General features: G+C 53.6%; 1 pseudogene; it reads right to left on the reverse strand.

The window, feature by feature from the left end:
• Positions 1-2159: 2159 nt before the first annotated feature.
• Positions 2160-22748, reverse strand: LOC112918640 (keratin, type I cytoskeletal 18-like; annotated as a pseudogene).
• Positions 22749-23288: the final 540 nt, after the last annotated feature.

Raw genomic sequence — 23288 nt, forward strand, 5'->3', positions numbered from 1 at the left:
GAAGAAGAAGAAGAAGAAGAAAAGAAGAAAAGAAGAAGAAGAAGAAGAAGAAGAAGAAGAAGAAGAAGAGAAGGAAGAAGAGGAGGAGGAGGAGGAGGAGGAGGAGACGAGGCACCAGGTGCAGCAGCACAGGCAGTGGCCAGGTGCAAGCCACGGAGAGGCCTGGGGCGGGCGGGGGGGTGGGGGACCCGTTGCTGCTGCACCTTGACCTTGGACTTTCAGCCTCCAGGACGGTGGGTGCAGCGCCCCGAGGGCCGCCCTCCTCCCTCTGGCCCAGGGCAGAGGAGATGAAGCTCCCCAGAGCCCTCCCAGAAGCCCTGAGAGCCTGGGCCTGGTCCTTCCACCTGCTCCCAGACCCCGTCTCCCTCCACTGCTCTGGTTTCCTCCAAGGAGCACAGAGCAGCAGCTGCGAGAAGGAACCAGCGGAGGGGGGGGGGGGGCGGGGGGGGTCCCATAAACTGAGATGGGCCAGCGACGGGTGTTCAGCCCAGTGGAGGAACTGCCCCAAGCCCCACCCCAGCAGGTGTTTCCTGGGCCCTTCCAGGTGCACGCTTGCCAGAGAAAACACGAGAGGCCACTGGAGTTAGCATTTCCGACTCGCAGGGAACAGCGGGGCAGGGGAAGCGTGTCCCGCGGATCGCGGGGCCCAGGACTGTCGCCGGGCAGGTGCTGCGGGGGGGGGGGGGGGGGGGAGTGGTGGGCGGCAGACAGGTCGGCCAGGCTGTGGCACCGTGCACCCAGGGCAGAGGTGGGCACAGGTGCATAGCAGGTGCTGGACCCCCGGGAGGCGGAAGGGGGGCCCTGGGGACACCACAGGACACTCCAGTGGGAGGGTCGGCGCCCCAGATGGGCCTCAGGGCACCAACACCAGGGGAGTGGCCTGTATTCCACTTCTGGAAACTCGGGGGTGGGGGGATAACTCACATCTCCAGTCTCTGAGCCCCCCCCCACAGCTCTTGGCCCCTTGACCTGTAGGACACAAGCCGCTCGCCTTGTCCCCCGAGGCTCCTGCCTGCACGGTGCCTGCCCCCCGCCCCCCTCATCTCCCTCGGGCTGGCCTTGGTCTGGCGGCATCACGGGACACGCACAGGTTCTGGAGAGTACCCCAGACCCCACATCGGGCTCCCTACAGGGAGCCTGCTCCTCCCTCTGCCTGTGTCTCTGCTTCTCTCTCTCTGTGTCTCTCATGAATAAATAAATAAAATCTTTTAAAAACAAAACAACACAAAACAAAACATATGACTTTGAGGAAGGGGGTGCATGTTTCAACACAGAGCAGTGGCTTCAGGCCTAGTTTTCCAGCCCTCTGTGAGATGGGCACAAACCACTGTGCCCGTGAAGTATGTGCTCGTCTCCTGTGCTGTTTCCATCAAATGCACGATCCTCTGGTTGCTCAGCTCACGCCAGAAAGCGGTTTCAATGTGTGTGTCTCTTTCCTGTCCTCACAGCTCTTTGAGATCAATAGTCTTTTTTTTTTTTTTCTTTTTAATGGGGCACCTGGGTGGTTCAGTCAATGAATTGTCTGCCTTCAGCTCAGGTCATGATCCCGGGGTCCTGGGTTTGAGCCCCACATCAGGCTCCCTGCTCAGTGGGGAGCCTGCTTCTCCCTCTCCCTCTGCTGTTCCCCCTGCTTGTCCATGTTCTCTTCTCTCTCTCCCTGTCAAGTAAATAAAATATTTTTTTAAAAATTTATTTATTTGAGAGAGAGAACACGTGAGCCCAGTGCAGGGGTGTGAGGCAAAGGGAGAGGGAGAGAGAATCCCAAGCAGACTCCATAGAGCGTGGAGCCCGTCACAGAGCTCGATTCCACAACCCTGAGCTCATTTCCTGAGCCAAAACCAAGAGTCAGATGCTTAGCCGACTGAGCCACCCAGGAGCCCCTTGAGGTGGGTATTTTTTTAAAGATTTTATCTATTTATTTATTCATGAGCGACACACAGAGAAAGGCAGAGACACAGGCAGAGGGAGAAGCAGGCTCCCTGCAGGGAGCCCAATGCAGGACTCGATCCCAGGACCAGGGAGCACCACTTGAGTCAAAGGCAGAGGCTCAACCACTGAGTCACCCAGAGGCCCCCAGGGGGGTATTCTTTTTTGTTGTTGTTGACCTCTAAACCCTTTATTGGCCTCCTCCTCCTCAAAAGTTACCCTGTTTTGCTGTCTCAATGCCTCAGAATTTTGGTGTCATTGGTCTCAGACACCACCTTGCCGTCCACGACCTTGCGGGTGGTGGTCTTCCGGATGGCCTGCAGGGAGTTGCTGTTGTCCAGGGCGTCAGTAAGACTGAAGTCCTCCCCGTCTTCCAACAGGTGACGATAGGTGGCAAGCTCGACCTCCAGCTTGACCTTGACATTCAGCAGGGCTTCCTACTCCTGGGCCTGGCGCTCCCCTCTGCCCAGGTCTGGGACAGCTCGGACTCCAGGTGCAGCAGGACCCCGCTGAGCGGCTCCATCTGCATCACGTAGTGGGTCTTGACCTCCCTCAGGCTGTTCTCCAAACAGGCTGTTCAGGTTTCTCATGGAGTCTAGGTTGAGCTCCAAGGACTGGGCGGTACTTCTCAGCTCCGTGAGGGTCACCTCAGCTTCTCCGATCTCAGTGGCCTGTATGGTGACTCTCCTCGATCTGCTGGGACCAGTACTTATCCAGCTCCTCCCGGTTCTTCTGAGCCAGCTCGCCATCTGGGCCCGGATATCTGCCATGATCTTGCGGAGGCCCTGATATTTGGGGGCATCCAACCCCACCATCAACCCAGAGTTGGCAATTTGGTTTTGTAGGCCCTTTACTTCCTCCTCATGGTTCTTCTTCATGAAGAGCAGCTCCTCCTTGAGAGCCTTGATCTCTGTCTCTAGCTGCAGCCGAGTGACATTGGTGTCATCAATGACCTTGCGGAGCCCATGGATGTCACTCTCCACAGACTGGCACATGGCCAGCTCCGTCTCATACTTGACTCGGAAGTCGTCAGCCGCAAGCCGGGCGTTGTCAATCTGCAGAACGATGCGGGCGTTGCCCACAGCACTTGCAAAGATCTGAGCCCTCAGGTCCTCGATGGTCTTGAGGTCATGCCCTCAGTCTCTGACCTGGGGTCCCTTCCTCTCCAGGTGTTCCCAGATTTTCATCTTCAGTCTCTGATTATCAGCCTCCAGTCTCCTCCCCTTTCCAGATAGGAGGCCTTGTGGTCATTCAGGTCTTGCCTGGTCTCCTTCTCGCCCTGGATGCCCCCTATGCCCGCCAGACCCCCAGCCATCACTGCGGCCTGGTCCCTGGACCCCCAGCTGCCCTGGAAGCTGCTGGAGCCATATACAGAGATCCAGGAGCCCGAGCCCCCTGCGCCTGCATAGACGCTGGCTGCACTGCTGCTGATCGGCTGGACCCGGTGGCTGGGCGACTGACTGCATGGAGCCCAGGGACCGATAGTTGGAAGAGAAGGTGGAGCGGGTGGTGAAGCTCACCCTGTTCAGAGAGTAAGAGGGTGACACGGGAGGCCAGGGCTCAGGCTCGGGCCAGGAACCAAGGGGGGTATTCTTAACCTCATTTAATGGTTGACAGAGGTTGAGAAACCTGCCCAGAGCCGCATCCACTCATGAGGACAGAGCAGGAAGTCCCAGCTGAGACACACGCACGCACTGGCCCCTTCAGAGGAGGGACAGGTGAGTGAGGTACAGGACGGGGGCCCATCTGAAAAAGTCCCTAATAGAAAACTGAGCCCCTTATAGAGACCGAGCAGGTGCCCCAGTCTTCTAGCAAGCTCTGACCCCCACCATCTGAATCCCTGCCATCTGATCTCCACCAGCCGGCCTCCACCATCTGACTCCTCACCATCTGACCCCCACCATCTGACCTCCACCATCTGACCACCACCATCTAACCCCTGCCATCTGACCCCTGCCATCTGACCCCTTGCCATCTGACTCCCACTATCTGACCCTCCACCATCTGACCTCCACAATCTGACTCCCACCATCTGACCCCCACCATCTGACCTCTAACATCTGACCCCCACCACCTGACCCACCTCCATCTGACCCCCCGACTCCACCCCCACCTGCACCGTCTGACCCCTCACGGGAACAGTTTCGTGCAGCATTGCTTCACATTTGCAAACCTTCCTGCTTGCTGTTCCTGTCCCCGCCCCAACCCTTAGATCCGAAGCACCCGCAGGGCAGGCCCAGGAGCGTCTGCATGCTCCAGCGTGCCCTGCACAGGGTCCGCCCAGACAGGTGCCAATGATACCACCAGCCCCCACACCAGATGGAAATGGATGCCATGGGGTAGTTACATCATTTCCCCCACCCTGCCCCCGATACTTTAAATAGGTGGGCTCGCCAGGGTCTCATCCCTCATAAAACCACAAAGTCAATGTTGCTATTTCTTCTTTCTGAGGCTCCATCACACCCTAGTGACTTGCTAGTAGACATGTGGGACCTCACCCCCCCCAAGTGGCCCCTGCCAGGCGTTGGGGGCAGGGCGGGTTTTCATGCCTCCCCGCCTCTCCCACCGGGTGAGCTTCCATAGTGTGAACTGGGTCCTGCTGATTCACGAGGGGCTGGGATGGGCGGCTGGCATGCTGGCCCCACCGACAGGGCTGGAGAACCAGTGTCACCGGAGGAAGAAAAACGCTGCCACTGTGTCCTGCAGCCCCTGGTGCCGAGCCGCCTGCGCATTGCAAGACCAAGGCCAAAGGTGGGGGGGGTCTGCACAGGTGCACTCAGGGCACACGGGACAATGTGTTTGGGCCTGTTATTGTCAGTTCCAATCTGTCAATTTCTTATTTTTTCCTTGGCAATAACAAATTACACTTATTAACTATGAAAATACTCTTTTTTATTGAATTTCTTGTGGGAAAGATAATCTTGTTAAAGTGAGTCTGAAACTCCAGTTCCTGGCCCTCTTACCCCTGTTTTTGTTTTTTTTTTTTTAAGATTTTATTTATTTATTCATGACAGAGAGAGAGAGAGAGAGAGACAGAGACATAGGCAGAGGGAGAAGCAGGCGCCATGTAGGGACCCTGATGGGGGACTCGATCCCAGGTCTCCAGGATCACACCCTGGGCTGAAGGTGGCGCTAAACTGCTGAGCTACCCGGGCTGCCCATCCTTCATTTTTATAGGGGGAGTTTTGAGAAAATCTGGGATCCTGGATAATGGCTGGTTTTTTATTGAGGAGGGTGGTGGTGCTGTCCGCCTGCCCCCCAGGGGTGCTTAGAGAAGTGGCACCTGGGTGGCTCACTTGGTAAAGCACCTGACTTCAGCTCAGGTCATGATCCTGGGGTCCTGGGATCCAGCCCAACTCCAGGGTCCCCACTCAGTGGGAAGATTGCTTATCTCTCTGCTCCTCTCTCTGACCCCCCACCCACCGATGCACACATTTTCTGTCTCTCAAATGAATAAAATACAAATCTTAAAAAAAAAAAAAAAGGCCTAGAGAAGGAAATGCAATCTGACCAATTTTAGCCCAAAGAGATAGAGAAGTGGGGCCTAGAGTCCTGGCATTTGGGGAGACTGGTCGGAAGGGGAGGAACAGACTAAAATTATGGTGCACAAGTGTGACCCAAAGACCCTAAGCACCATTTGGTATTCAATGTCCTAATTCTGTGAGACCCTAGCAAAACCGAAAGGGATCACCGCACACTGAGGCACCTTGTGAGGTTGGCAGAGGCGGCCTTCAGCCCCCAGGCTGCCTGTGGAGGCTACATTATAACTGGGCAAATATCCTTTCTCATAACACCACCAGCTCCTCCACGGGGAGCGGGTACTTTCCTCCTCCCTAGATACTGAGATTGACCATGAGACTTGCTGTGGCCCAAAGAATTTGGGAGAGGGACAGGGACAGTTGAGCAAGTCTTGAGCCTAAGGCTGAAGAAGCCTTGACTGTTTCCATTTACTCCTCAGTTTGCAGCTCATCCAAGAAAGATGACAGCCACGTGGGCAGTCATGGCACTGAGATTAGCAGAGCCTCGCACAGAGCAGCTGGACCCCAGCTGAGCAACAGATGCTTGAGCAAGAAATAAATGCTTGACATATGTCACTGAGCTTTGAAGGATTTGTTACGCAGCGTTACCGTGGCCATAGCTGACTGACTCCGCGCCCTTTCCTGTTGCCTACCTCCCTGCTCTGTGCGCCTCCCATCCTTTCTCGTCTGTCTTCTCTCTGTCAAAATCTTTCAGACTTGGGCCACCTGCATGGCTCCGTGGGTTAAGCACCTGCCTTCGGCTCAGGTCGTGATCCCAGGTCATGATCGAGCCCCGTGTTGGGCTCCCTGCTCAGCGGGGAGTCTGCCTCTCCCTCTCCCTCTGCCTACTGCTCCCCCTGCTTGTTCTCTCTCTCTGTCAAATAAATAAATCTTAAAAAAAAAAAAAATCTTTCAGCTTAAAAGGTCTGAGGCCAACATCTCACCTCTCAGAATAAATGAAAATTACAGACTTTTCGCTTCCCAAATGTCCCTTCGTGGAAAGACAGCCTTCGCTGTTAGGATTGCAGGAACCAGCTAGCAGATGACAAAGGCACCTACAAACTGGGGACATTTTTTTTATTTTTAGGTCTCCTGATTTCACAGTCCTAGCAGCCTAGGGTGGGGCCGACCCTGACACACAGCTGATCTTAGCGGGGAAGGCTTAAAATATTGAAAGGAGGACTTGGCCAAAGCTACGCTTCTGTTTCATTCCATCATTGGCTCCGAAGAAGCTGAAGCATGAGTTTGCAATTCTAGCTGGTGCACGAGGCCTTCTCCCCCTCCCGAGCCCTCCCGGAAAGTTTGGCCAGATCCCCAGCCCAAATGGCAGCATGTGCTCGGGAAGATGATTAATGTTAGCACCAGGCTCCAGAGAATCTCTCAGGGCCCTTTTGTTTATTAAATAGAAAAATTCATGTTTAAATATAATGTCAAGGGGATGACACGGACCAACATGATCCAAGACAGACTGCGGCCCTAACCATTGATAACTACGTGTTCTTCAAGTTTTGACTTCTGGGCTGAGAGCCCTTAAAGCTTTTCCAGGAAGTCTCAAGCTACTCAAGGAAGAGGTCAAGGGAGGCCGACAAGGCCCGTCTATTTCTTGCCATCATCTGCTCTTCATGGCAAAGGCTGTAGCTTTCATGCTGCAGATAAAGTCCATAGTCGGGTCAAAGTCAGGATCCGTAGAAGGTGGCCCATCCTGACTGCCTGGCCTGGCTAGGGAACACGGCTACTTTCTGCCATGGGAGCCAGACTCTCTGTTCGGTCATTCCCTCCTTTAGCGAAGAGTTATTGAGAACCTTCGCCGTGCCGAGCCCCGCTCCGGACAATGCTCAGGCTCCCTGGTTGGGTTCTGGAGGTGCAGACACACACGAACACAGAAGAGTGGTTTGGTAACATGGACTATGAAGGAAACAAAAGAGGACAATATGGTACCTGTGGCCAAGAGGGGATGCGCTACACCTGGGTCAGGTGGCCAGGAACGAACAGAAGCTGAAGCGTCCAGGCTGCTTGCCCTGTGACAACACTGCTGTAAGAACTGCCTCACGGCAACTCTGGGGGAGGTACTACTCCCGCCCAAGAGGTGAGGTAACCTGCCCTGAATCACAGGACTGGGAAGTACAGGAGCTGGGTTGCAGGCCCAGGCCTTGGCGCCAGGGCTCTCACATTTACCTGCTATGCAACACGCTGCCTCACGGAGCAGGTGACGTCGGAGCTGAACCCGAAGTAATAGGAGGGGGGCCCACATGAAGATCCGGGGAAGAGTGGGGCCACTGCAGTCCCGTAGGCAAGAGATGACGGAGACATAGATCAAGGTGGCAGCAATGGGCACAGTGACAAGTGGCAGTTCGGGGATCCGTGTTCACTCTTGGGGTCACTCCCCATTTCAGTGTCATTTGTCCTGCTAACCTCTAAGCTCCACAAGCACCTGTGCCTCGTCTGTTTTCCTCATCTTATGTCCCGATGCCTCATACGGGGCCGAGCTCATAGACAGATTTAGTAATTCTTTTTAGATTAATGAATTCGCTTAACTGGAGGGCACCTGGGTGGCTCAGGAGCTTAAGTGTCCAACTCTTGGTTTCGGCTCAGGTCCTGATCTCAGGGCTGGGATTTGACGCCCTGCGACGGGCTCTGCGTTCAGCGGGGAGGCCGCTTGGATACTCTCTCTCTCTCTCTCTCTCTCTATGCCCCCCCCCTTAAATAAATAAATAATTGCATCTTTTTTTTAATATAAATTTATTTTTTTATTGGTGTTCAGTTTGCCAACATATAGAATAACACCCAGTGCTCATCCTATCAAGTGCCCCCCTCAGTGCCCGTCACCCAGTCACCCCCACCCCCCGCCCACCTCCCCTTCCACCACCCCTAGTTCGTTTCCCAGAGTTAGGAGTCTCTCATGTTCTGTCTCCTTTTCTGATATTTCCCACTCGTTTGCATCTTTGTAAAAAATGAATGAGTGGGATGCCTGGGTGGCTCAGTCGGTTAAGCATCTGCCTTTGGCTCAGGTCATGATCTCAGGGTCCTGGGGTCGAGCTCAAGTCCTGGGGTCCCTGCTCAGTGGGGAGCTTGCTTCTCCCTCTCCCTTGGCCTGCTGCTCCCCTGCTTGTGCTCTCTCTCTCAAACAAATACATAAAATCTTTTTTAAAAACATTTATGAACATTGGACCAGTCTGATGTTATTTTGAATCTCAAGTCCTTTACCTGTTAACTGTTCGACCTTGGTTACTTAACCTCTCTGATCCTCACTTTGATTTTGCCAAACAGTGGGAGCTATAAGACAGTCCCAAGGTTGGGTGTCAAGAGAATTAAATGAGATAGATTATGTAGAGTCAAGCACAAGACTGCCGTAGGACAGGCTGACGGAAATGGCGGTGACCGAGTTGTCTTCCCTACAACACACACAGCACGGTTGTTCCAGGGACATGAACCCATTGTAGAATTTCCAGTTGAAAGGGCCTTAAGGGGCAACTGGGTGGCTCAGTGGTTGAGCATCTGCCTTTGGCCCAGGGTGTGACCCTGTAGACCCGGGATCGAGTCCCGCATCGGGCCCCCTGCATGGAGCCTGCGTCTCCCTCTGCCTGTGTCTCTGCCTCTCTCTCTCTCTCTCTCTCTCTCTCTGTCTCTCTGTGTATCTCTCATGAATAAATGAAATCTAAAAAAAAAAAAAAAAAGGAATAAAGGGACTTTAAGTCCTTGTGACCCCAAGTGTGGTCCAAGGACCTGCCCACCCGTATCCTCTGGGAGACTGTGAGAGATAAAGGAACTCACACCTCAGACCCACTGCATCTGAGTCTCTGGAGGAGAGACCCAGTTATCTGTATATTTAATGAGCACAGCCCACCCCCTCATCCTGTGTGATTCTTATTATCAAAGAAAAAGTTGGGATAGCTGAGCTGGCTCCAGTCCGAGGTCCCATCTCCCAGTACTGCTCTGAACACAGGGACCCCATCCCCCACCCCCTGTGCTTGCTGCCTGGCCCTCCGCACGCCCACCCACGCCCACCCGCCTGCTCCCACTGCCATGGCTCAGGCCCTGCTGCTCCTAAAGCCCCTGGCAACCTGACAACCACCCCATTAGCCGTCCATGCTGGGCCATCAGCTGGGCTTGGGATGGTCCAGTAGCATCGCACACAGTGGGAGCACGACCCGGGCTGGCTCAGCCCCTGATGTCACCGAGGGGGACACCGAGCTCCCCTCCTGCCTGAGGAAACACAAGGGAACAGGACACTGCCTGACGGGAAGGCAGCCTCACTTCTAAATCCCGAGCTACATAAACCCTAAAGGTGACGTCTAAGCCGGGACAAGTTCCTACCACCCCATCAAACATTTTCCAGGCACATCCATGCTCACTGCTCATTAACCAACTCAGAGCCCAGGGTGTCATAAAAATGTGTTCATTTCTAAGACATGATTGAAACTTCCAGAAACGAAATTTTCTTCTCCTAATTGGTGCAGAACTCACCCTAGTGAGGCGCAGGAACCTGCTTTTCATCCTTGGTGACTATTCATTTGGATCTGCCAGGAGCTCTGAGACGAGAATGCCTTGCCCAGCACTCCCTACCACCTTCGCTTGGCACCTCAATACATCTGCTTTTAAAAATCAGTTAGGGACCATCCACACGGGGGTGATGGGCTGAGTAATCACCCTGAGACATACCTTCAGCGAGGCAGGGACCTGCTCTCTCTGCCACCAGCACCCTCCCCGGCACGAAGTGGACGTTCGTCTATATCGCTTGATAAATGCCCTCGAATACAGAGACGCGAGTGGACTTGAAAAGATGCTCATCAAGATGATGACTGGGGGGGCGCCTGGGTGGCTCATGGTTGAGCATCTGCCTTGGGCTTGGGGAGTGACCCCGAGGTCCTGGGATCGAGTCCCGCACCAGAATCCCCGCAGGGGGCCTGCTTCTCCCTCTGCCTGTTGTCTCAGCCTCTCTCTGTGTCTCTCATGAACAAATAAATTTAAAAAAAAGAAAAAGAGATGATAACTGGAGGCCACATGGGGTTCCTGCTTTTACCCAGGCTGTCTGTCTGAGCCTTCACTGTGCCTTGGCTCACCTTGAGCTACATCAGACAAGAAAATCCGGGGGGAGCGCCGGATCCTGGGCAGCCACTCTGGAAAACTGTGTGGAGGTTCCTCAAAGAGTTAAAAATAGACCTGCCCTACGACCCAGCAATTGCACTGCTGGGGATTTACCCCAAAGATACAGATGCAGTGAAACGCCGGGACACCTGCACCCCGATGTTTCTAGCAGCAATGTCCACAATAGCCAAACTGTGGAAGGAGCCTCGGTGTCCATCGAAAGATGATGGATAGAGAAGCTGTGGTCTGTGTATGCAGTGGGATATTCCGCAGCCATTAGAAACGACAAATACCCACCATTTGCTTCAACATGGATGGAACTGGAGGGTATTATGCTGAGTGAAGTAAGTCAATCGGAGAAGGACAAACATTATATGGTCTTATTCATTTGGGGAATATAAAAAATAGTGAAAGGGAATAGAGGGGAAAGGAGAAAAAACGAGTGGGAAATGTCAGGAAGGGAGACAGAACATAGAGACTCCTAACTCTGGGAAACGAACTAGGGGTGGTGGAAGGGGAGGTGGGCGGGGGGTGGGGGTGACTGGGTGACGGGCACTGAGGGGGCCACTTGACGGGATGAGCACTGGGTGTTATGCTGTATGTTGGCAAATTGAACACCAATTAAAAAAAATTTAAAAAAAGAAAATACAAGCTATGTGCAAGGAAGTTAAATTAAAATCCATATTTTCTGATTGGGTTTATTTCATTGAACAATTAAATATACATGGTTTTCTTTGGCTTGAAATTTATGGCCTTGTTGACCTATAATCATACCTTCTTACTGTGTGTATTATGGAGCAAATTCCATTAAATCTAAGTTTCCTGCAGTTAGAAAAGGAAGGAAGGAAGGAAGGAAGGAAGGAAGGAAGGAAGGAAGGAAGGAAGGAAGGAAGGAAGGAAGGAAGGAAGAAAAAGAAAATCCGGTTTCCAGGCCAAGTTCAAACTTGCTGCCACCTACTGGCTGAGACTTAACACCTGAGTCCATTTAAATTTCAGCCAGGCCCATGTGAAACTTAAAACATTTGCAGAAAGTTATGGAAACAAGGTCAATTAAAAAAGACTTGGCGGTAATACTCCATTTTCAAGAAGAATGAACATAAATTGTTTGGGATTAAGTGTTTTAAAGGCTTAGATTATAAATTAGGGCTCAACGAAATCTCCAATCAATAAACTACGTTACACGCTCATATGATGGATGTGCTGTTTCTGCCGGGCTTTACGGTCACCCCTCCACAGTCTGTGAGTTTGGAAAAAAGCAAGTTGGGTCTGAATGTGTCTCCTGAAGACACTGAGGCTCAGAAATGTAGAGATTCAGAAGGCTGGCAGGTACAGCAGTCTGCTCAGTAGGATAAGCCAGGAAATCCATCCTCCCTGCTCCCCACAGTGAGAGAGAGAGAGAGAGAGAATATTTACTATACTTTTTGAATATCTGATCTTTCGTGGAGGGGGTTGTGCTTGCAGAGAAACGTAGAGCCCTTCACACTACCTCCCGCTGCATATCAGGGGGAGGTCTGGTGCAAGAAGTAAAATTGCCCTAGAAAGAAAAGGCCTGGACACACACACTCACACACACATTCTTCATTTCAAAGATTCTTCCAAGACTCAGGTGGCTCAGGAATGGCCACTAAGAAACTGATGGTCCTAAAAAAAATAAATAAATAAAAATAAAAATAAAAATAAAAAAAAGAAACTGATGGTCCTGAAATGGGCCCTGACTTGTAGACACCGACAGATCCGACGTCTGGTTGCTGATTCTTCAGACTGATGTGGAGCCACGAGCCCACTCTGGGCCGGGGGCAGGAGGGCACACGAGGCTGTGGTCCAGGAAATACTCTGCTTCCTGGAAAAGAGATTTAGGGCCTCTGAGGTTCCCCTTGAAGACAGGTGTGCCTGTGTGTGCGTGACTTAAGAGTGGCCTCTTGCACAACCTCTCGCTGTGTGGCATTGCCAAACCGTCCCCGCACCCCACCCCGACCCCCACCCAGTGACCCTGGGCAGTCTCCCTACAGCTCATCGTTCTACAAACTCATCCAATAAAGATTCATGGAGCCATAGCAGGCCCTGGGAACACAGGGGCGAGTGAGACAGCCTCTCCTCTCTAGGCCTCGCCTTCTAGCCGGAGAGAAAGGCAATAGGCAAGCTCACAAGTGCAGAAGCAGTAAGTGCTACACAGAAAAGGAAACGGGGATGAAGGTTGGTGCTTTGATTGGCTCCACCCTAGACCCAGATTCCTAAATACGCAGAGAGGGCAGGGGAGATCACTTAACAAAAATCTTTTTATTTATTTATTTATTTTTAAAATTTTCTTATTTATGATAGTCACACAGAGAGAGAGAGAGGCAGAGACACAGGCAGAGGGAGAAGCAGGCTCCATGCACCGGGAGCCCGACGTGGGATTCGATCCCAGGTCTCCAGGATCACACCCTGGGCCAAAGGCAGGCGCCAAACCGCTGCGCCACCCAGGGATCCCCTTTTTTTTTTTTTTTTAAATAAATAAGCACACATATCTTTGTCCTGTCTCTCCTTGTTTGTTTCTTTTTTTCTTTTTTTAAGATTTTATTTATTTATTTATTCATGACAGACACACAGAGAGACGGAGACACAGGCAGAGAGAGAAGCAGGCTCCCTGCAGGGAGCCCGATGGGGGACTCGATTCCAGGACCCTGGGGTCACGGCCCGAGCCCAAGGCAGGTGCCCAACAGCTGAGCCACCCGGGGATCCCCTTATGAAAATCTTGAGAAGAAGGTGCAGAGGCCGCGGGGGAGGAGTTACAAATGATCGGCGCCGTGGGAAACAGAGAGAGGGGACTGACCATCAGCAGGGACAGCAACTTGGGGCAGGCCAACTTCCCCCGGGTGCCGTCCTAGGCACTTCTCAGAGGTGACACAGTCCTGGTGACCGGCCTGTGGATCGGTAGCACCAGTAGTCCCAACTCAAAGAAAACCCACAGAGGGGTTAAAGGACTTGCCCAAGTTTACATAGCGCCCCCCCCCAAAAAAATTTTTTTTTAAATTTAAAAATATATTTTAAAAAAAAAGCAGAACCAGGAATGGGACCCAGGCAGTCAGCTCCAGAGCCCGTGCACCTCAGTATGAGCCCTGGGGATGGTCCTGCGGCTCTGAGCCCTGGTGCCAAGCGGGGCCCCACACGTGATAGGTGTTCGCTGTTGGTGGAAGGAATAATAAGTAAATGGAGCACTGGTTTTGCCTGCGTGCGTTTCTTATCCTCAGACCACAAGTGCCTTGTTTTCTGGGAAGATGCTTTATCCTGCTTCCCTGTCCTCCTAGGCTAGAGGTTCCTAGTGGGCAAGGACATTTTTTATTTTTAGGGGGAAATGAATACGTGATCGTGATGAAAAAGAAAGGCCCTTGCCACCCACCTTAGATGTGATGCCCTTTAAATTTGTACCACGAGCAGCACATTGGAAACAACCTTTCTGGGCGATTCTGAGGACATCGCCTGTCTCCCTGCTCTCCTGGGAAAGGAGTCTTCATGCCACTCGCCGAGCAGTGGGTGAGGGCCACTGGGTCCCACAGGCTGCAGACCCGCAGATGCAAGCTGGCACCTGCCCACAGAGTGGGGACAAGGGCTCTGGGTCCTGAGGGCTGGAGGGACAGGGGAAGCCTATGCCCTGAGGCTAGTCCTGTCCCTGGCACCAGCGGGCATCGCCCAGGTGCGGCATTAGCAGCTCCGCCGGTGGGTACCTTTCCTGTAAGTAAGTCCTATGCTTGAGCGTGAGCAGGACCTCGGGGCAGAGGAGACCCACGGCGTCCTTCAGTCACCCATGCCCTTACCCATCCCTTCAGGACACCGCTGAGCCCTTACCAAGTGCTGGTCACTCCGTGCTAGGGGTTTGGAAAAAGAGAGACCAAGCAATCATCCTCATTACTGAAAGGTCAGGGAGCCAAGAGCACCCAATGAGGGTGCTGGTGGAGGGTGAGGGAGAGACACGGGACAGCTCCCAGACGAAGTGATAATCGGGGCCGACCCCAGTGGAGCAAATAGGAGTTCAAGGTGATGAGGGTCGAGGGGAAAGGCATGAAGGCAGAAGGAAGAGACAGGGCGAAGGTGGTGAGGAGCGGTTGACCCAGGCAGTGTGGCTGGTGCCGAAGTTGGGGGACGATGGACAGATGAGGCTGGAGAGACAAGCAGGGCCCACCCCTGTGGGACTTTAGGATTTGTTAGGAATCTTGTCCTTCACACTAGGGCACTGACAATCTAGTAACAGGGAAGGGGTTGAGGGGACAGAGATGTGATGCGTTTCTATTGTAGAGAGGTCCCCTGGCTGCTGCGTGGGCGAAGCCGACTCGCGGAGAGGCTAGTGGAGAACTCCATACAAGAGATGCTGGACGTCTGGATGGTGGACGATGGCCTTGGCCAAGGATAGCGTGAAGAGACGCGTAGGACCCGAGTCAGCAAGACGGCTGTGATCAGAGCAGGTTCAGAAATGTACTTTCTAGTCCCACTCCTCCCGCCGTGGGACAACTGCAAGGCTTCCGAGGCCCTAGGTCCTCAGTCTTCTTGGAGGCCTTTCCCCACATTCATGTCAGGTACCCACATCCCACGTTAAATAAACGTGGTTCTGCAGTAAAAAAAAAAAAAAAAAAAAAAAATTGTTTTGAAAAGATTCTTATAATTTTGCCTTTTCAAGTATTCAGCTACATGTTTAATACATTTACGTGGTCAGGGTCTCAGCAGTCTTTGGGCACAGCCAAAAATCTTAGCCAAGGGAGAAAACCTAACCATAAATCATTTCCAAATATAGTAAAATCTTATACCTTATTAGATTATACATGATACATATTATGCATTAATATTTTACTACGTCAAATGAAATATAAGAAAATGAAAGATATTTGAGTGTTACATTGGATGATTAATCAGGTTAACAATGTAATATTTTGTGTCCACTTGGCACCCGGCTCCTCTAGCCCTGCCTCCCCGCCCCTCCCTGGGCCTCACCTCCTCTCAGCCCCTGGTTGACCTTGGCTGTTGCCAGAACAGCCAAGTGGGGCAGGAGCCCCCCACCCCGACAGCACCTCACCCGGGCTAGGTCTCTGCCCCGGGGCTTCCCTGCCGCCTCTTCCTCTAAGGAGGACCAAGGTGGTCCTCTATTTAGAAAGCGCTCACCCCACGTAAGGAGCTCAAAAGGGTGAACTAGAATCGTGAGCCCTGAGTCTTGATTAGAATTGTTACAAGGGCACCCCTTGACCCCTCGACCATGGGGGAAGGATAAATGTTATCTCCCCCGCTCCCCAAGCAAGGGCACTGTTCTATTTCTGGTCGTGTCCTACTCGGCTTTCAGGGTGGTGCCCAGTGGGATGAACCGCCCAAGTGATGACCTTCCCAGGACGCGTCTACGTGGCTCTCTCCCTTCCTCTGCACACCATTCCGGCCTCCGTCCACGGCTCCTTGGGTTCCTTTCACAAAATGAGCAATCTGCCTGTAAGCTGTCGTCTCAGGCTCTGGCTTTTGAGGGAACGTAGGCTAAGACAGTAGGTACCGAAAGATGCCCCAGGGACACTGGGGGACACTGGTGACCGATGGATTTCCTGGGATCCCCTTTATCTGGAAGGGGCAGCAATGTGTCCTTTCTGGAACTGATGCCCAGGCCGGATCGGCGTTTGCGTTCCCTGCCCACAGCACCACCACCAGCGCGTAGTGCTTCGGCTTAAACAACCGATTTATGGCGGAGAGGCCTGGCGGTGGGCGCGTGGCCCTGAGATCCACGGGTTCTGCGTGTACAGTGTCACCTGGAAGCAGCTGCCTAATAGAATGATAGAAGGAACTATTAATGGTTCAGCTAAGATGCCAGCTCAGAGAAGCACCTGGGGGGTGGGGGGTGGCGGGTGGGGGTGCTGTCCTTCAGGATGTCATACACGCACTGAATGGTGCCCAGGTGGCTCAGTTGGTTGAGCCCCCCTGACTCTTGATTTCAACTTGGGTCATGACTTCGGGGTCATGGGATCAAGCCCCACATCGGGCTCCACACTCAGCGCAGAGTCTACTTGAGATACTCTCTCTCCTTCTCCCTCTGCCTCTCCCCCGATTCACGCTTTCTCTCTCTCTCTAAATACATAAATAAAATCTTTAAAAAGAAAGTCATACATGCACTGAATCATGGACCAAAATATGCAACTCTCTTCCCAAGAGAGAATACTTAGGTCCGGGAAACAAAAGATTGAAGTGAGGTTTCTCCCTTTCACTATCCCTCCCAGGAGCCTGCTTACGGAGTTTGCTCCCTGCTCCTCAAGTTCGAGGCTTTGCCAGGGCCTGAGACTGGTGACTGGTGAATTGAGGGAACCCATGGTTTACGGCTTTCTGAAAAGGTGACGGATCTAGGGCGGGCAAAAGACAGAGGGAGGCGAAGAGGGGGAAGATGAAGACGAGGTGGCCTCCTGGAACTATGTGTGAGAGCTGTGGGTCCTGGGACCGGCCGTGCAGGTGGAGGTCACCGGCCAGAGGCCTCAAGGAAGTGGACGTGGGCATGACAAGATTCTGCACCCAATTCCACTGTGGGGTCCCCGCCACCCGCAGCAGCTAACTCTGGGGCCCCAGCTGTGTGTCCTACCACCTCACTCGGTTCTGACCTGGAGATAGCATCCGATCCCGATCCCGCAGGTGGCGGGCTCAGCCCTACAAGACTGCACCCCGGCCCCCTCCCCACCTCGGAAGTCAACTGCCAGTCCAGCTTGTCACCTGCCACTTCTGTTGCTCAAGGCAGAGCGGACGCGCAGGGAGCATTAGGTGTTCTTCAAATTTCTACTAATGAAACTGCTTTTGAGGGGTTTCTGTGGTATTTATCACCCAGTTCGATATTAAGCATCAGTGAGACCCGCAGGCAGTCAGGGACCCCTGTGAGAACCTGGCTCCAGACGGGCTTGATCTCATCCGAGCTGTGCGGGCCGTAGGTGAGCCTTCTGGGCCACAGGGGGACATTTTTCTGCTCCTGTCCCTCATCTTCTGACCCATCAACTGGCTATGGATTGGGGGTTCCAACGACCCCCCTCCTTGGGTTTGATTGATTTGCTAGAGCAGCTCATGGGACTCAGATGAACGTTTTACTCACTAGGTCACCAGCTTGTTGTTGATACAGGATATAACTTGGGAACAGCCACCGGGAGAGACACATGGGGCAAGGGCGGGTAAAGGGTGTGGAGCCTCCGTGCCCCCCCACCCTCTCCGGCCCCCTGCCGCCACCCCCCACTGCGTGTGCCCTCTCTCTACATCTCCTCGTATTCACTAACCCAGAAACGTGGCGGTGGGCCCCACCTGAGGGCTCACAATGCTGCAGAGGACTCCACTGGCCACCACCCCCTGCCTTAGGGGCTTTGGAAAAGTCATCTCATTAGCATAACAAAAGAAACGTCCACCTCATTTATCACAGGAAATTCCAAGGGTTTTAAAAGCTCTGCCAGAAATGACAAAGACCAAATGTCTTTTTTTCTTTTTCTTTTTCTTTTTAAAGAATTTATTTATTTATTCATGATAGACATAGAGAGAGAGAGAGAGAGGCAGAGACACAGGCAGAGGGAGAAGCAGGCTCCATGCAGGGAGCCGGACGTGGGACTCGATCCTGGGACTCCAGGATTACGCCCTGGGCCGAAGGCAGGCGCTAAACCTCTGAGTCACCCAGGGATCCCCCTATGTCTTTTTTTTTCAAGATTTACTTATTTATTTGAGAGAGAGAGAGAGCACGCATGTGTGCAGGTAAAAGAGTGGGGGAGAGGGAGAGAGCAGCTTAAGCAGACTCCCCCCTGGCAGCAGAGTCGGCCCCATGGGGCTCCTCCCAGGACCCCAGACCAGAGATCAGGACCTGAACTGAAAACAAGAGTCACAGGCTTAACTGACTAGGCCACCCAGGCAGGCACCCCTTTGAAGATTCATTTTTTAAAAGATTTTATTTATTTATTCATGAGAGACACACAGAGAGAGAGAGAGAGAGGGGCAGAGACACAGGCAGAGGAAGAAGCAGGCTCCATGCAGGGAGCCCGACGGGGGACTCGATCCTGGGCCTCCAGGATCAGGCCCTGGGCTGAAGGCGGAGCTAAATGCTGAGCCCCCCGGGCCACCCCAGCTCCTCTTTGTCCATGTGCATCAGTCAGTGGACACTGGGGCCCTTCCCATAGTCGGGCTGTTGTCGCAGCGCTGCTATGACCAACCCGGTGCATGTACCGCTTCAACTTTGTGTCCTTGTGTCCTTCGGGTGAATCCCCAGTGGTGCCATCCCGGGGTCGCAGGGCATTTCTCTTTCTAACTTGTTGCGGAGCCTCCCCCCTGCTTCCCAGAGTGGCTGCGCCAGCTCGCGTTCCCAACAACAGTGCAAGAGGCTCCCCTTCCTCCGCATCCCCCCCACACCTGTGACTCCTGTGCCCTTGATGTTGCCATCCTGACGGTGCGCGGTGAGATCTCACCGTGGTTTTAATTCGCATTTCCCTGCTGCTTTCTGCCCAGCGACGTTGCGCATCTTTTCACGTGTCTCCTGGCCACCTGCAGGCCTTTGGAAAAAAATGTCTATTCGTGTCTTCTGCCCATTTCTTAACTGGATTGTTTGTTTTTTTGAGCTCTAGCGTAGGAACTACTTATTAGACTCGTTGCTGGAGGCAAAGGAAACAAAAGCAAAAATGAGCTTCTGGGACTTCATCAGGATAAAAAAAGCTCTTGCCCAGCGAAAGGAACAGTCAACAAAAGTGAAAAGGAACCTATGGAATGGGAGAAGGTATTTGCAAACAACATATCAGATAAAGGGTTGGGATCCAAAAATCTATGAAGAGCCTTACTTTAATTTTATCTGCAAGGACGCTTTCTCCCAAAACGGGCCCCATTCACAGGTTTGAGGGATTAGCGTGCGGATATAACTTCTGGGGGCCACCATCCCCCCCCCCCCCCGGTACATATGGACAGACCCGTCTGTTTATTCTTTCCCCGGGTGATAGGCACCTGGGTTGTTTCCAGTGTGGGGAGCATGACAAATGCAACCGCACTGAACGCCCCCAGGTCTTCGCACGGACCTTCGCTTCCACTGCCTTGAGTGTGGGATTGGGGGGGGTCGTCCCTTCACCTTGACACACATGAGCCGCTTCGAGAGGCGCAAGTGGCCTGTCCCTCTCCATCCACCTGTGGGTGGCCGTGCCCAGAGGCCCTGGGCCCCAGCCCTCGCCACTCGGCTCTGCCCCCGCTTCAGGCAGCTCTGGTTTGGTCCCCAGGCCCTGCTTGGTGGCCCGGGCCTGTCCTTCCAGCCTGGAGGACAGCTATAGGCCTGGGAGGAGGAGCCTGAGCAGCCCGCTGGGACCCAGTTTCCTTTGCCTGGGCCTGCGGGCTCAGGCCCCGACGTGGCCTTTCTCCTGCTGTCACAGGGGCCCCGGGGGAGCCTCGCACAGCCCCGCCCAGATGCCATTCCCTAATCAGCCTGTAGTTGCCTTATCTCGAGAAACAAAGGAACAGTCCCAAAGGCTAATCTGCTGGGGCTCCCCTACGGGGACAGGAGCTCCAACAGCCTGGCCTGTGTTTGGCTACACTTGTCCTCCTGGCCCTTCAAAGGAGCCTTCTGTTTAAGGTCAACATTTGCTTTCGAAACTTTCCTTGTTTGGCTTTTCTTTTTTTTTTCATTATTTGCTTCTGCCCTGTCCTTGCCGGGCGGCGTGAGAACGCCCGGATGCCGGGGCCCTAAGTCGCGGGCACCTGCGTGGGGCGGCCGTGAGATCCTGCACACCTGCGTGACCCTCCAACACCGGCCTATGTGCCCCGACCGAGACCTTCAGACTCGGGAGATGGAGGAGCCAACGGAGCTGTGGGGAGCCTGGCCTGCTGGGGGCTCACCTGTTTGGGGGTGGGGGGTGGGGTGGGGGCTCCTACCCTGCAGGTGAGAAAGCTCCCCCGGGGACTGAGCCCTGAAGCGTCTCCACCTGCTTCCACCGCTGGCTCCGAGGCTCTTTGATTTATTTGTCTGTCCTTGACCTTCTGGCTACACTGCAGCACTAACTCAGCCTGTCGCCCCTGAGACAGAGGTGTCCTTGGGGGCTCCGTGTCATCCTTCCCCCTCCGGGACACATTCCCATCCACTTAAAAATTTTTTTTTGGTGGGGAGTCCCTGAGTGGCTCAGTGGTTTGGCTCCGTCTTTAGCCCAGGGCCTGATCCTGGGGTCCTGGGATCGAGTCCCGCATGGGGCCCCCTGCATGGAGCCTGCTTCTCCCTCTGCCTGTGTCTCTGCCTCTCTCTCTCTCTCTCTCTCTCTGTCTCTCATGAATAGATAAATAGAATCTTTAAAAAAAAATGTGTGTAGATGCGTGGCAATGACAATGGATTTTAGTTTGCGAGGTTTACTTGCACTTGTCTTTGAAGTCTTTTGTCCATAGCATTACATTTTTTTTTTGCTTGTTGATGTCTCCTTTTCCCTTACACTTTTATTTTTTTTTTTTGCTAAAATGTGTTCCTTCTCTAAGAGAGATAGCAGTTCTTGAATACTAGACTGCATATGCTTTGTATCGCCTCGTGAAGGCTCTCTACACTGTTTTGTTCCTGGCATATCGCCCTACGTCCCAAAGTTCTGTGGGAAATGTGGGTTCACAACTCTGTGCCGCTGTATAGACCGTTATGAGGGCTAAGATCTATATGATATAAAAATGGGGAAATGAAACCAAACTATCAAGCCAAATTGTCAACCAGTTATCATTTTTTATTAACGTAAGGCAAAATTGCCTTGCTGCCCACTGGTTGTGCGGCGAAGTTGTCCATGGCAAGGATGCTTGTGGCAAAAATGCTGGATGCTCCTCCAGACGTAGGGAACGGCCGATGCAAAGGCCCTGGGGTGAGAGAACGTTTGGTGAAATCTGGGGAAGACAAGAGACGCCGGTGTGTCTGGAAACCAGTGGGCCCAGGGTGAGGGTGAAAGATGAGGACCAAGAGGCCGCAAGGCAGGTTGGCGAGGACCAGGAGGGGGACTTAGGGAGGCGGGTGGGGGGCTTTCAGCAGCAACAGCAGGACACCTTTTGGAGGAATCCCCGTAAGAGGGCCCGGGAGGAAGCAGGAGCAGCTGTTGGGCGGTGACTGCGATGGCCAGTGGTGGCTTGGCTCCCGCTGTGGCGGAGCAGGTGACCGGGGTAACGGTTTGCAGGTGTATCCCAGGACCTGTTGCCTGGCCTTCGGGCTGGGCGAGCGGCGTGAGCCGGACAGCAGACCAGGACTGACTTGGAGTTTCCAAGAACTGGGGGTGCCCTTTACCCAAAGGGGGTGGTGGGCTGGGGGCGCTGGGACGGGCCTGGGAGGATGTCGCGGGGTAGCCCTCAGGTGCCCCCAGTTCTGGGGACGTGGGGAGTCATCGCCGCAGGAGGGAGACAGGAGCCACCACTGTGGGGGGGGCGGCTGGGAGTCGAGGGGACAGGACTTCGCTCTGGGGCTGCCCCGGGGAGAGGTGGGGGCCACGGAGCCTCCAGCGTCCCTAACCTCCCTCCACCTCGGAAACGGTGGGTTGGCAAATATTTGTCTTTAAGAGCAGAAAATAAAGTGTTTCGCGTCCCTTCAGGTGCCGCTTTCGATTTTTTTTTTTTTTTTTTTTTTTTTTAGGTTTTATGTATTCATGAGAGACACAGAGACAGAGAGACACAGAGAGAGAGAGGTAGAGACCCAGGCGTAGGGAGGAGCAGGCTCCACGCGGGGAGCCTGACACGGGGCTCGATCCCGGGACCCCAGGGTCACGGCCTGGGCCCAAGGCAGACGCCCAACCGCTGAGCCCCCAGGTGCCCTCCTCGAACTTTTGAAAGATCCGAGTTTTAGCCACACGGTTAGAAAGGGCCCCACGGGGCACAGCCCTGGTTAGGCCCGGTCCTCGCTGTGGCCCCGCTGAGCGCAGCTCCCCTGGGTGCCGGCGCCCTGCTCTTCACACTCAGCTGGGGGGCGCCTCTCGGGGCAGGAAGGGTTAAGCGGCTCCCTCCCAAGGGGCGCCCGGCGTGAACACACATCCAGGGCAATGGGGTGGCCACGGTGGCGATGGTGGAGCGGATGAGGGTCGTGTGTGTGTGCGCCTGGGGGCTGTGCGGTCGGGGCCCCCCGGCTCACCTGGCACCCACAGGCCTCTTCCCCAGAGGAGCCCAAGTGTGGCTGGGTTCATTCAGATCTGAAATCACGGCGAGGGGAGAAGCGGCCTCCCCAGAGCCAGGCCCCCCGGGAAGTGTCTCCGCGGGGAGAAGATGCCGCTCACCGAGGCTCTTGTCATCAGCCATTGGGTCTCTGGGCTTGCACAATTGCTCTCATGAGAAAAGCTTAAAAATGAGGGTTTTGGGCAGCCCGGGTGGCCCAGCGGTTGTGCACCTGCCTTCAGCCCAGGGTGTGATCCTGGGGACCCAGGATCGAGTCCCACGTCGGGCTCCCTGCCTGGAGCCTGCTTCTCCCTCTGCCTGTGTCTCTGCTTCTCTCTCTGTGTGTATCTCTCAGGAATAAATAAATAAAATCTTTTAAGAAATGAGCAGTTTTGGCGTTTTTTTAAACCAAAGTTTTTTTGTTTTAAACTTAGTTTTTTTTAACTAAGATTTTTTTTTTTTTTTTTTTTTTTTTTTTTTTTTTTTTTTTTTTTTTTTGTGCAACATTCCTCCAGCCTCTGGGTACACCAATTTCTTGGGTGCTTCGAGGCTCTGGGGTTTCTGACACGTTGTCAGGTAACGGAGGCTTCTGTGCATCCTGTCCTTGCGCGAACACTTGGCATTTTTCAACAGGCCACGCCACGGGCCCTGTAACACGCACCTGCCCAGCCCGCTAGCCAGCGG

This window comes from Vulpes vulpes, chromosome 14 (assembly GCF_048418805.1).
Source record: "Vulpes vulpes isolate BD-2025 chromosome 14, VulVul3, whole genome shotgun sequence".
NCBI lineage: Eukaryota > Metazoa > Chordata > Mammalia > Carnivora > Canidae > Vulpes > Vulpes vulpes.